We start from the raw sequence: 10,128 nt of genomic DNA, 5'->3' as shown, positions 1-10,128 counted from the left end.
ATGTGAATTTTTACGGCTTGTGCTTTCCAGCAGGGCTGTGACAATTCACGTCAGCAGAGGAGCTGCTACTCTATAATTAGTCAAATCCTTGCAACAGGGCCTGCTGTCACCTTCCCATCAACCCTGCTCTCCGCACACGGTTGCTATTTAACCAGTTGCATAAATGCCACTTATCAGAGCATCTCAACAGTGCACCGAACAAAAGAATACCTGGAACTCAGGCTCACTGTCAGACAGGCAGAGCCACAGATGACAACAGCATTAATTCAGGATCTTTAGTTATATTAGAAGATCAAAGATCAGCAGATCAAAGGAGACAGTTTCTTCCACAAAATGCCGGATGCAGGAGTTGAACTGAAGTTGCTCCAGAGCTGTCACCTCTGGGTTCCGGCAAGGGAGGCAGCGCGGGATGGGGGCAGCCGAGCTTGCCTGCGGGGAAGAGGGGAGAGCATGGGCGTCTGCTTCTGCTTGCAGCCTGGGTCACTCCTGCACACGTCAGGGTCTGTGAAATTGGCTTTTACCCTGAGCAGTACATAGAATCATAGGATCATAGAATCATAGAATCATTTTGGTTGGAAAGGACCTTTAAGATCATCAAGTCCAACTGTTAACCCAGCACTGCCAAGTCCACCACGTCTCTAAGCACCACATCTACTCATCTTTTAAATACCTCCAGGCATGGTGACTCCACCACTTCCCTGGGCAGCCTGTTCCAATGCTTGACAACCCTTTCAGTAAAGAAATTTTCCTGATATCCAATCTAAACCTCCCCTGGTGCAACTTGAGACCGTTTCCTCTCATTCTGTCACTTATTACCTGGGAGAAGAGGCTGACACCCTCCTCGCTACAACCTCCTTTCAGGTAACTGTAGACAGCGATAAGGTCTCCCCTCAGCCTCCTTTTCTCTAGACTAAACAACCCCAGTTCCCTGGACATCTAGCAAAGCCGCCTGTTAATACAGACAACATAACAGAAGGATTACTGGGGTGACGAGGTCTTGGCCAAATGCCCTCCGTCACATTTTCCTGGGGCAGCGGGGGAAAAGATGAGCTTTCCCGACCTCGCTGCGATGTGGGAGAGCTTGTCTAGATCTGCATGGCTCTGAGCAGCGCGGCAGTAACAGGTTCCCTGGGGAGCCAGCAGCCCTGTCCTGGCCGCTGCAGCTTAATGGAGAAATAGGCCAGAAGGGTCTTTCCTGGGGGCTGCACAACCCCATTGAATGCCCAGGCAATGCCGGAGCTTGGCTGGAGGAAGGTGCCTACAGTATTAGAGAAAGACATTGGACAAGGCAAGTAATTAGAAACTGGAAACCAAAAAGATAGCGACATTTCTCTGCATAAAGTGAACATAAAGCCCATTCCCAATGCATGTGCAATGCTCATTATTCGAGTAAAACTAGGGTCTCACCATAGGCCAAGGAGTGACCTTCACTGGGGAGGACCCTCCAGCTCACCTCCCAAATTGCAAATCTACATCTGGGCTCACAGCAGTGCCCGTGGCTGCTCTGTGAGGGTTTCCCTGCTCATGGGATGTCCATACCAAGAGCATGGCTGGGCACCATGGACAGGAGCCGGGCTCTGCATGACATCCCTTAGCTCGACTTCTGGTGTGAGCTTGCCATCGCCAGTGCCCTGATCGGACTGTTCAGCAAGGATCACGGCGCCCTGTCCTGGCATTTCCACGCCGGTCTGTGCTGTGTGGACTCTGCATCCCCACGCAGCCCTTACACAGACCAGGGGTTTAGCTGCCACCTCGTTCTCCTCACCAGGCCCCAGGGAAGGCTGTTTCTTCAGGAGATGAGTGCTATTTCAGAGAGATGTCACCCTTCAGGAAAATCACCAGAGTCAGTGTTTTCTTTCCAGGAATGACTTTTCCTGAGGCTTTCGCAGCAGCGCGGCCACCGTGGGCTCCCACACCAGCCCGCTCTCTGGAACCACCCAGGCTCATGCTTTTTTTGGCAGCTTATACAGAATTTGATTGCTTTTGCTCTGGACCATGACTGTATATTTCTACTTCTGGCCTGGAGGATTTGCAGAGTCAGGGCAACCCCTGGGACACTTCGTCCTAAGGGATGTCTGCACACAGCATCCATCCACTCCACCTGAAATCTCCCCTTGCCACCACTCCAGTCAAATGCATGGACCCTGCAAAAGAAGGGAACCACAAGGTGCCTTCACGCACTAGTACAGATCACAGAAGTATTGTTTGAGCACCAGAAACTTCTGAAAAATAGAGTAAATGCAGTGGGGTAGGAAACAGTCACCTTGGCACAACAGCACTATAAAGAGGGACATCTCTCTGACTCCACTGTCTCACAACACTTCTGCAACTGGTTCTTTGGCAAATAGGTATGACCTTACCACTGAGCGAACATCACTCAGTTTATCAAAGAGTAGCTGAAAAGATAAATTGCTTTCTGAGTACAGCTTTACATCACCCCTTTCCTGCGTGATTTGATTGTGGAAGCTCCAGCAAGCTCTGGACATGGTTTCCAGACTATTCTTAGAAAGAAGATACATATGTGTGTGTGTGTGTGTGTGAAGTATGTGGGTGAGCTTGTATATATATATATAAATATATACATGTTTCGCTTATTGTCTTTTATGTATGTATGTCTACAGAGAGAGAGAAAGACAGCAAAACACGTTGGGATTGACTTTCATCAGCCCTGTCCACGCAGCGAGCTGTGTCCTCACTTCCCTCCGGCTGCCTCCATGCCCGTATGCAGTGCTGCCGCAGGCTGCTGCCGTGTACGTGGTGCTCCTGCTTGCTGGTGGGACGCAGATGATGTAGCAGCTTCAGCTCATGCCACCACCCCTCCACATGCCCTTGGACGTGCTGCGCAGCCCAGCACAGACTGGGTGGCAGACGGAGCCTGCCCAGGGATCTCCACTCTGGGCAGACATGGGGCTTTACTCAGCCTCTCTCCTCTCTGCTATGGGGACGGGCAGAAGCATTAGCCCGCAGGTTGTGCCTGTCATCCCCATGGGACCGCTCCTCTCGCACACAATGAAGGCATCAACCTCTTCCCACCATTGCTACTATATTTCTACACCCCTTAAGAGTAGAAACAAGTTACTGCTAGGCAAAAATATGATCTCAGTCGCTCTAGGGCTATCAACCAACACTGTCTGCAGTCAATGACATTGCGAAAGGATCAATGCCTGCAGTGAGGATATCGCCATGATCCCCACCTGCAGCCCAGTCCACCCTCCACCAAGCAACAGCTTTGAAGTGCAAGACCAGTGCCAGGGCCTGCTGGGGTCTGGAAGACACCAGTGCACTGCCAGGAGTGTCCAGCCCCAGCCTTTGGTACCCCATTGGGCTTCCTCCTGGGTGTGGTGGGCACAGGTTGGGGCAGCTCCTGGTCGGTGTCTGGGGGACAGGAAGAAAGACCCCCATGGGTCATGGCCACAACAGCTCTGCATCTGGTCCAAACCATGTCTCTTCCTTGCAAGGTCCACCAGACTGGGATGGGGATACGGGGATCATTGCAGGCTAACCACAATGACAGGGAACTGCCGGGAGTTCCTCTGGCTTCAAAAGCTCCACCACACCCATCCTGAGTGGTCTGCTGTTGGACATCATCAAGGACCCTGCCCTGATGGGCAGCTTTCTGAGACACTGCCCAGACCCCACTGTGTAAGCGGAGTTCTCACAAGCTGGGGAGACCACCAGGATGTGGCTGGAGCATGGGTGCCTGTTTGCTGGGGTACATGGGAGGCTGGGAGCCCATTTTGTAGCTACAACTTGAGTGAAGGCTGGTGTATGGAGGGATGTGGGAGGGAACGGGGAATGGCCGTGGTGGCTGTGGCCGGGCACACCACCACCAGGCTGACCGGCAGTCTGGCCAGAATGGCTGGGCCAGAAGGCCCTAGGACCACTGGGTTTCTGGCAGCCCCAGGCCATGGGATCCTTGGTTTGGGGGTCTGCAGGGCAGGGCCAAGATGCAGTGCATAGTGGTGGGAGCTGGAATGGGGTCCTGGGCCATGGGCAGGGCAGGTGGGAAAGGATGAGCCTGTGGTGCCTTCCCGCTGTCCGCCACCTCAGAGGTGTTTGTGGTTCTGCCCTCCTGCATCAGATAAGGTCTGTCAGACCTTAAAAATTTCAAACTTTTTTTCTTGATCTGATTACTTTAGGCTTGCCACATATGGTGTGAGTTGTGCTGCTCCTCAAGTCTCAGTAGTGCCTTGTCTGAGCTTTGGATGGGAGCTCAGTTCATCAGATGTCTGGTGCTTCAAGTCCCCTTAATTAACAACCTGTCAGTCTCCAATAACATTGGAAGAACTGGTACAGTGATCCACTAATAAATAATTAAAGGAAGGTAACAGGATTAGTGTTGCATAACCTAGATTTATGAAATATATTACATTCTTTTTTTAAAAGTAATGTTAAATTAGTTTGAGAAGTTTGGCTGATAAATGTGATTTTATTGTAGCAATATGCTTAGACTTGTGTAAGGAAGCTTGCTTAATATTAAATTGTATTCTGACTGAGATAAAAGGTAAGACAAAATTGACACTGGACCTTTGTCTTTTTCAGAAGAGATCCAGAAGAAAACAATCATTATTGACAATGTTGGTGGAACTGGTAAAAAAAAACTGTCACAAGCAAATAATGCATATTTCAGTTTGGTAAAATGCAGTATATCTAGGAAAAAAAATGCTAGTCATGTTTGCCTAATAAGGTGTTCCGTCTTGCAGAGCAGTAATTCTGGAAGAGATTAGGGCTCACTGATAGATGATCAGTTGTAATGAAATTGCAATATGATGTTGGGACCTTCAGGGTCAATGCTGTTCTTGAATGCAGTCCCCAGCTTGTCATGGAGCACGAGCTCAGTGAAGTTTGTTGCCTCTGCATTTGGCATGGGTGCAGCTGGAATATGGTGTCCAGTCCTGGAGTTCACACTCCAAGAGGGATGTAAAAGTATCAGAGAAAGTTCTGCACAGACCAATACTCTCTGAAGGCTTGAAGAACCTCTTACAGGAGACACACAGTCTACTTAACTTCTCTAAACGGTCTGTAAGACTCTGCCAAAGGGCTTTGATGCTACAGATAAAGATACAATAACCTTCTGCATTTAGACTTGATAGATAAGTTTAAGTGAGAAACACGATGAAGTAATTTTCACTAATGAGGCTGATGATTGTCATAGATTTGCCATCCCTGGAGAAGTTTGCAGTCAGTGTTTCTCTGAAGGATATCCTCAAATCTAACTGTAGTTACTGGAACTGAATCAAGGACCAATTTGGGGGAATTAGGTAAGGACTCAGACAAATTATCTCAGTTGCTTTTCCTGGCCTGATGGTTAGAGGCAATCACACAGCTCAGTCTGATGCAAATCTGAAAATCAGACTTTGAGTTCAGTATCTTTTCATGCCCTGCTGTACAATGTTCAATATCTTGGCAAATGCCAGGGAGAAACAAAATTTGTGCTAGTGACTGCAGGGCAACCAATACACTCCTCCTTCCCTTTGGGGAGATCCAGTGCTTGTAGCACCTGCTGCATCCCAGCTGCTGACTCTACAGGTCTCAGTATGTACCTGAGCAGCAGAACTGACTTTTATGGCATATTTAAGACATACCAGACGTAAACTACAGAATCCCATTCCTTATTTACCTTTGTGAACCCTATTCTAATCTCTAAGCCTATGTGGTGGGATTGCAGAGCAAATCATGACTGGTAAGTTTGCATGAAGCCACCCGTGTGAATACCCATCTCACTGTGCTGTGAAGCCATGATGAAAGCATGCCTGGAACCTACAGTCCTGATCCTCCTCCTCCAGGGCCTTAAACTGGCATGAGGGGCATCTCCGCTCACTCGGGAGGAGCTCTGCCAACTTCAATTCTCTGATGGAAAGCTGGACAGGAGACCAGATCTAGCAGCCAGTGACAATGCCTAGGGCAAGCTGACAAATCTGTCTAGGTGTGCTAAGCTCGTTGCTCCAGCACATCTCACTGGCTATTGGAGCAGTCCCCATTGCCAGCAGCCAACGAACGCCCGCACTTTTACTTCATCCCTTGTCAATGTGGGTTGTATCATGCTCCCATCTGATTGCATTAAGAGCAAATGGATGTGAAGCTCTAATGTTCGAAGCTTCTCATGGATGAGGAGTGGCTTTAAGGCAAAGCTTTGTGAGTGTCACCTGCTTCAGCCTTGGGTTGCCAAATTGCCAGCAGTGTCTGTTGGTTCTTGCAGCCTTGTACGTAACAGTTTATCTGGTACACTGTAAACAAACATTTCTCAAGAAGATGGCATGTGGCTCTGCACAGCACGCACAGACAGTCCCGCTGCATTACTGTGTCTTTCTCACAAGACCCTGGAAACTCCAGTACCACTGGAATTTAAAATAATGCTGTGATTGTGTGTGTGTGTGTGTGTGTGTGTGTGTGTGTGTGTATACATAGACAGATAATACCCATATGCATATAAGGAGAGCTGTAGATATAAAATATATATACTACAGACTACCTATAAAATATAACATGTAAATAATGTAATTATGAAGCAATACAGTGCATATGCATACATATACATACATATGTGTGTCTGTATGGAGAGAGTGAGAGCCTGTGAGTATGCTTGTACGACCACTGTATGCACACCTATAACTTTTTCTTAGCGCCTTCAGCCTGGTGTGAATCCAGAGCTGCTAAATGGCACTCAGACAATAGCTCAGGCGCGGAAGCTTCTCATTCTGCCCAGTTCAACACTGTCAGCAGCCCTGTGAGCTGGTTAATCCCGTCCTTTCGATGCACAGCAATTTTGCCTGGATGGACCCGCTTCTGGTGTGATAAGAATCTGAGGTTGGCTGAGACCAAAAACTAACCTTGGGGCTAAGTTTGCACAAGCAGTCTAGACATAGGAGCTTTCTCCTCTGCAAGGACTGCCTCTGCAAGCACTTCAAACCCATTTTTTTTTCCTTTAATTATTCTTTTGAGAAGACTAAGCCTTTGAAGAATTTTTAGAACGAGAAGCAAAAACTAAAAATCTGCCACTCTGTGTGACTGAGTTTAACAAAATTTTCTATTTTGACTTGGAATGCTAATTTAAAAGCAAGCAGCCAAGAGCACAAGGCATTTCTGATTATTCTGTGCTGTTACGGACAAGAAGGTTGAGAACAGCAAACCAGATGTCATCACTATTACTTGAAAAATCTTTCAAAGGTCACAATGTTAGGAGACTGGATCGCTTAGAAATGCTAGCTGCTTCTACAGGCTTCTTCTTTATTCTTTCATTAGGACTGCATTTTCAAATACAGCAGTATCTCCTTTCCCAGCTCAGACCATTAAAGCTTTGTAAATACATACGTTTGTCCCATTTCTGGTTTTGGATTTCATCACCACAAATGTGCAGAAGTTATTTTTGCAGTGCAGTTCTATGAAATCCCAGAGTTATTCTTCCAAGGCTTTTTATCCTGTATTTGAAAAAAAAAAAAAAAAAAAGCTATTAGATGTGAACTGCTTAGTAACAGGGCTTGGTTTATTGACTATATGATAGCAATAAAGTTGACAAAGCTTCACTTGACAAACTAAAAAAATCTCTACTGTCTAATTCTCCACATTGCAGTAAACATCAGATCCCACCTTAGACGCAGAGTTAAAAATCAGGTCTTTGGGGGACATCTGATGCTTTGGTTTGTGTCTTACACCACGCTACAAATTACATCTTCAAATCACTTCTTGACTTGTATAAACAAGGTAAACCAAGACATACACAGCTGCATGTGTAAAAAGGCACCTGAGATGGTTTTGTAAGTCTTCCTTGACTGATCTTAAGAGACTTGTGTAGTACAAGCTATTTTTAACTGTCTCTTGCTGTGTAAGGATGAACACTGCAAGCACAGAGAAGTAAGTGTCTTCTCTGCAAGACCCGTCCTTGCTGCGTAGGTGCACCTGCTGGAGCTGTCCTTTTGTCAGACACGCACAAGGGATGCAGAGATATTTTTAGTCTTTGTACATATATATATTTTTCTCTTCTAATCCATGAAGGACAGCATTTTGGGACAAGGACTACGTCATCCAATGAGTCACGAGAATTGCCTGTAGGACAGTTTATTGTTTCCAGCCAGGATGCAGCTTGCCAGGAGCGCAGACATGCTTTGCTGCCATCAGTTCTCAGCAGCTCAGCCCTTGGCTCATAGTGAACGCACTCCCCCAGTATTTCATCAGAAATGGTCTTCAGACATGCTTTCTCCCACTGTAGTTTCACAAGAGTCTCTTCGGTTCCTGTGCCAGGGATTGAACCTTCCTGTTGAAGGAGTGGTATTTCTGTGATACCCCACTTTCCCTAGGCCTCCTCCAGCTGAGGGCAGGAGTCGCCCCACATTACAGTAGGCATTCAGCACGAGCCTCTCTGCTTGGCATTTCCCAGGATGCAGACCAGGTTTGTTTGTTTGTACTTACGTGCTCTCCTCAAGGTTTTCTCCCCAGGCCAGCTCAGGATCTGGAGAAGGAGCACGTCACCCACAAAGCTGTCCCTAGTCACTACCCCATCATCCTTCCTTCTGCAGCCAGGTTGGTGCTGGCCTGCCAGTGCACACGAGGGCCAGAGGAGGGTTTCACACACTGTCCCAATGCCCAATAACTGGCTTAAGCAGGGCAGTTATCCCTCCACCCGTGGTATTCCTACACCTGTTTTCCTCATTCCTTCCAGTCCTCGTCTCCTCCAGACAAGACATTTTCACTCAGCCCATCAAATCTCTCCGGTGGGTACTAAATCCCCCCCTTTTTTTTTTTCTCTACTTCTCAGACTGTGTTATTGTGTATGGGAAATGATCTTTTACCTCCCTTTCTCCCCTCCTCAGTTGGATTTCTTTCCACTTGCTCCTTTTGGTGGCCAGGTTGCAATACAGGGCTTATTAGTTCCCTCTCCTCCTCTCCTCTCCTCTCCTCTCCTCTCCTCTCCTCTCCTCTCCTCTCCTCTCCTCTCCTCTCCTCTCCTCTCCTCTCCTCTCCTCTCCTCTCCTCTCTCCTGTTGCACTTGTCTACAAAAGTACTTCATGTGATTTAAACCATTCTTAAAGGTACTGATTTTGCCTGCAAAGAAGATGCCAAGTGAGACTTCTGCACAGCTTATGTCAGAATGTGATTTAAATAATGACTGCCTTTCCTTGGCACCAGGTGATGCTTCATGGGACTGAGCTTTCGAATGCAGAGCTTGGAAGGATGAAATATAGCACTAACCTTTAAGGCTTCTCCAGAAACTCAGAACATGGCACTGATCAAATGTCAAGAGCACTGCTCTTAGATATTTTATCTGGGCTATATGAAATGAAAACCCAAGCACTTTGCTACATGTGTTAATAGACTATGTATCACTGAATCAAATCATTATATAATGATTATTACTTATGCATTATTCTCCCAACTCTCCATATGCATACTTTTAGGTGTTATCATTTCAAAATGAATGCCATTTATTTGAAAATATGATGAGGGATATGTGCATGCCTGTAGTATATGGCTTTGGACTCAGCCATTTGAGTGTGCATAAACAGAAGTTTGATTTGAAAGTACTTTGAAACATTTCTCTTCTGAGAAACCCTGAATCACCCAAAACAGCCAAAGGGATCGGGAGCCACATTCAGGACCTGCTTCAAGAACTCCTCAAGATCAGGGTTGAAAGCCAGAACTCCTTTGGCACCAAGCTATACTGAGCTTGGTAAGGTCAGGGAAGAGATTGTATGTCATGCTGATACTCTGGGAAAAAATGAACTTGGTGATCAGAAAGTGTCTGTCTTCCTGAATGTTTCTATCAAGTATGAATGCATAATGAGATTAGCAGCCCTTGTGTGGTCCTAAACTAGCAGATCGTGTGTGTATATGCTGATCTTAAGCCTGGGCAATTCTTTTGGCTTTAAGGGGCTACTTAGGTGCATGAAGTTAAGCAAACGTGTGATTGTAGTCTGCACAGGAGTTTTGCAAGGCCTTCATTCCAAAACTGGGTAAGTGCAAGTGGGTCCTTGAGCCCCCATTGAAATTGGATCTTCAACTACTTCCACATGTTCACACTTCTGTTGTATGACTTATGATACTGCAGTAGGTAAGAACACTGTTCACAGGAGCAAAGTTAGGGACAGATTTCACCTGGGAGAGTGGCAGGAATTGAAAAATGTGTTTACATTG

The 10,128-nt window shown here is 46.8% G+C and overlaps 1 long non-coding RNA gene across 1 annotated transcript; it reads right to left on the bottom strand.

Moving 5' to 3' along the window:
- Positions 1-265: 265 nt before the first annotated feature.
- LOC137664316 (uncharacterized) lies at positions 266-8,888 on the bottom strand. Its single transcript, XR_011048278.1, has 3 exons — positions 8,407-8,888; positions 7,312-7,418; positions 266-429 (listed from the first exon to the last, which is right to left on the bottom strand). It is a non-coding gene; the product is annotated as an uncharacterized lncRNA (long non-coding RNA).
- Positions 8,889-10,128: the final 1,240 nt, after the last annotated feature.

This window comes from Nyctibius grandis, chromosome 5 (assembly GCF_013368605.1).
Source record: "Nyctibius grandis isolate bNycGra1 chromosome 5, bNycGra1.pri, whole genome shotgun sequence".
NCBI lineage: Eukaryota > Metazoa > Chordata > Aves > Nyctibiiformes > Nyctibiidae > Nyctibius > Nyctibius grandis.
This window is presented reverse-complemented; position numbering and strand designations above follow the sequence as displayed.